A 4,499-nucleotide genomic window follows, 5' to 3' on the forward strand; every position below is an offset into this window, starting at 1 on the left:
GCATAGTTGTCAAGAGGAACTAACATCTCTAAGGCGCTATAAGTATCCTTGACGCCACAAGTTAAGCTCCATCCTGGTAGTGAAAATAGGTTCCATAATCTTAGAAACGACACTATTTAGTTTCCAAACTCATATTCCTGACAACTCTTTTGCTACAACATGGTGCTCTCACGCACCTACATTTCCAACAGCCTAGCCTAAATGGTGTTCGCTAAAGAGAAGAAAAAACAACCTTTGTGATTGAATTAGCCACCACAAAAATTGTTAGGGTTTGTTGATTTCCACCTTTGGATAGCCACAAATAAAAATACTCACCGCGCTAAATATGTGTATAAATCAATCAAATATTATGAACCCAAACAATTATGGAAATTTAAATAATTGATTATGGTTATTCTATACACATAAATGGTTCCTCTAGTTTGATTTCGACACCCAAGCTTAATCAAGATCGTCATGTATCTCTTTTGGTAATGATATTGCATGGTTGCACCTTTTTGTTCCCCTCAGGTCTAGGTCAGTCAGCAGTTGGGGTCTGGAAATGGTTTTTGACAAATTTTATCTTTGCGAATCACATCTTGCGATATTCTCATATAATTTCCTGAAGAAGAATTCTGAAGCTTGGCATCATTGAATAGTTTATACATTTCTGATTGCAACAAGTTAGTAGGCCACACCCAGGGGAAAGGATATTGTACTCGAGAAAGGGATCAACTCATGCCAAATCTAAAAGAACTAGAGATAATAAGGTGTGGAAGCTTGACAGAGATTTTTGTTCTTCTCCCATCTCTCACGAGGATTGACATTATGTTGTGTGCTAGTCTCGAGTTGATACTGGAGCAGGATGATAGAGAGTTGGAGAGTCTACAACAACTTTATACAACATCATCGCCGGAACACTACAATGACCTTGCATCCACAAGTATGCCAGAGCAGCCACCTTCACCTAGAAATAATCTTGCATCGCAGCTAAGCCATCAATTACATTGGCTATGTGTCATTTCCTGTGTCTATTGTTTTCTTGCAAAGCAAATTTGCATATAGTTACACAGTACGATTCACCAGATATGTATTGGATGCACAATTCATCATGATACGGTCATACCTATTGCAATTATCATCTAGTATTTGTGTAGTTACTTCTGTTCTTTTGACTTTCTTGGGCTGAGCATTAATTTCCATGTACAATAGGGCCACGCTCTTCCCTGACATCGGTGATTTGGCTGGTTTAGTCAAGTCAGTCCCTATTCTGCAAATTTGATGTGTTAAAAGATTGATTTGTCATGTTGGTCTTTCTTGGGCTGGGCACAAATTCCTTGCAGGACGGACCCTCTGTCAGGAACCAACATTCTGTAACCATCCACAGCCCCCGAAGATCTCTTGTTCCTGAATCCTGATCAACCTCTGAACTGAACTGTTTGCGCGAAAAAAAGACCTTCTGAACTTAACTGAAGAGGAGACACCAATCTCTGAAGAAAAGCGACAGTCTATGTGAACTTTCTGCCTTTCGCTGCATCCGAGTGGACATCGGGTCACCATCCGACGACGGAGTGTGCAACCTATCACTTTGCTTTTAAAGTTTTAAGTGACGCCAGTTCTCCTGGATCATTGATTGTTCCATCCGACCGCTCCCGCGGCATGCCTGTCACTCATGCTCTCTCAATGGTGGGTGTCTTCCTCTTCTACATTTTCTGCTTACCTCTTGTAAGGCTACCGAAAAAGGGTTTCCCCCCGCTTTGCATTCCAAAGCAACAACACCGAGTACAAAGATCGATGTGGCAAGCAGCACAACACACCAAAAGAAAAAGAAAAAGAAACAAATGCCAACCACGGAAGCTCGGCAAAGGGTGGATGACCTGCCACCGCGGCGCCCACCGGATACAGACCACCACAGACCAAGGCTCCGAACCGCCGCGTACCAAGAAGCACCTCCAAGAAGGGATGCGACGACGACCACGATGTTGCCCGGACGAGTCCTCGGGTTTCCCCCGACATGCGGAGGGAGGTGGGGGGTGGATACCACCGACACCCTCCAGGAAGGAATGGTGGCACCCGCAGGTGTCACCGCGTCGGGGCCGAAGCCGGCAGGGATTTCTCCCGCATTCCAATCCCAACCGCCCAACCGGACGGAACCGACCCGCCAAACCGTCACCCACCACCATGCGCCAACGATGTAGCGCCGCCACCCATGCCGCCTCGCTACGAACACCACAACGAGGCCAGAAGGACCGGAGAGAAGCTCACCACGACGGGAGCAGCAACACCGACGCCGAGCGGGAGGGAACCACCTCCACCGCCGTCGTGTGGGAGGCCCGCGCCTCTAGCACCGTCACGGTAACTGTCCGGACGCGGCAGCGGGGCATGCCGGGCCACCCCTGGCCCAGCCAGGCCCGAAGCGGTCCCGTTAAGCCCCGCCGGTCGCGATGCAGCAGGCCGGCGTCGCGGCCGCCAGCACCCAGCCACTCGTCGCGTCTCCCCCGCCTCCCAGAAGCCACGCCGGAGACCACCCCCGCCGCCGCCCGCCTAGGCCCAGATGGGGCCCGAAGGGCCCAGATCTGGGCCGAGCGGATGACGTCAGATCCCGCCGCCGCGCCGCGCCGCCGCCACCCAGCTGCCCGCTTGCATGCGCCACGGAACCCCGCCGCCACCCCCAGACCGCCGCCGCCTAAAAGCACCCCCCCCCCTCCCTCGGGTGCAGCTCCGCCCGCGCCGGAGTGTGACCGGGAGGGGAAGGGCCAGGAGGCCGCCGCCACCAGCGGGGTTCAATGCGGTCGCGAGAGAGAGGGGTTTTATCCTTGCACCAACTGTAATTCATTCTTGTAAGGCTAAAAAAATGCCAGTGATATGGAGCCCGAGAGCTCATCTATTTTGTAGTATTTGGGTTATACCCTAGCCGCCACTGTTCGTAGGTCAGGCAAAGCTAGTTAACTAAATTTGATGGCACACTAGCTAGGTTACATAGCCAGGCATACCGCCCCAACACAAGACATCCAAACTGTAATTATGCTTTGCATAATTTTAAAAATCATGTCATTTAAAAAATAATTCATGCGTTATTTTAAAACATATTCATACACTCTTAAATATTTATAACCTATCAAATCTGTTTATCAGATTTAAATAGGGGAGTACCTAGAACTCATTTAGATGAGATATAATTTGGTCTCATTCACTTTGAAAACAAGAACAGATACAACCCACGTCAGCACAGACGCATCTTATAGCATCACATCCAATGGCTATAAAAGGTGAATGAGACCAAATTATATCTCATCTAGATGAGTTCTAGCAAAACTGTTTAAATAGTACAAATTTCAGAATCTGCAATCTGATGGCACACTAGGTTCATATTTATTTTTCAAACATATTTTATATATAGTTTTACCTAAAAATACATAAATAATGTTATTAGAAAACACAAAAGGATTATTTAAACATGTGAATTCTTTTTAAAACAACCTAAAATTTTCTTAAACAATGATCACTTTCGTATACTACATGAATATGATATTAAAAATCAGGAAAAGAATTCAACATATATAAGAATTTATTTAATATAAAAAAAATCTAAAACTAAATAAAAAATCTTAAAATATGATTTTTTTTAAAAAAATCATAGTTTTTTAGAAGTTCATAAGTTAATATGATTTTTTTTAATTATATGGGTTTTTGTTAAATTAGTACGTGGATATGTTTTGATGTTATATGAACATTTCTTTATGAAATTTGTTTTATTTATATGTATATTATTCATAACGCATTATTACAATTCACAAAATTTTGAAAATCCCAAAAACTAACATGTTAAAATTGTCTGCGCTAACTGCAATTCAGTTCAACCATATGATCGTTTTCCATTCTAATCATAAAGTGTAGTTATACTGCATAAATATGTTACCTCTTCGGTTGGAGGTGTATCCCTGGGCACTAATTTAATTATATGTATTTTTGTTAAATTAGTAGGTGGATTTGTTTTGATGTTACATGAACATTTTCAATGTATTTATATTATTTATATGTATATTATTTATAGCACATAATTATAGTTTACATAATTTTGTACCAAATTTAAAGATGCAAAAAATAAAATGTTGAAAATGGTTTCACCTACTGCAGTTCAGTTTAGTCACACAATCGCATTGTGCTGTATTTATAAAGTCTAATTAGACATCACAAATAAGTACTCGGACCGAAGGAAGTAACTCGGAAGAGATACTTTATTGTGTTGGATGATGTATGGAATGAAGATGTTGATAAGTGCGAAAAACTCAAGACGTGCGTGAAGGATGGTGCTAAGGAAAGTGCAATACTGACGACCCCACGTAATGCACTAGTGGATCAAATTATGAAAACATGCACTAACGATACGCAAAATCTTGAAAATCTAGACAAAGCATTCCTGAAGGAAATATTTGAGAAAAGAGCATTCTGTTTGCAAAAGTCAAACGAAGCTGAGCTAAGTGACATGGTTGAAAACAACAACGGAGCTATGTTGTGGC

This window comes from Triticum dicoccoides, chromosome 1B (assembly GCF_002162155.2).
Source record: "Triticum dicoccoides isolate Atlit2015 ecotype Zavitan chromosome 1B, WEW_v2.0, whole genome shotgun sequence".
In the NCBI taxonomy this organism is placed as follows: Eukaryota; Viridiplantae; Streptophyta; class Magnoliopsida; order Poales; family Poaceae; genus Triticum; species Triticum dicoccoides.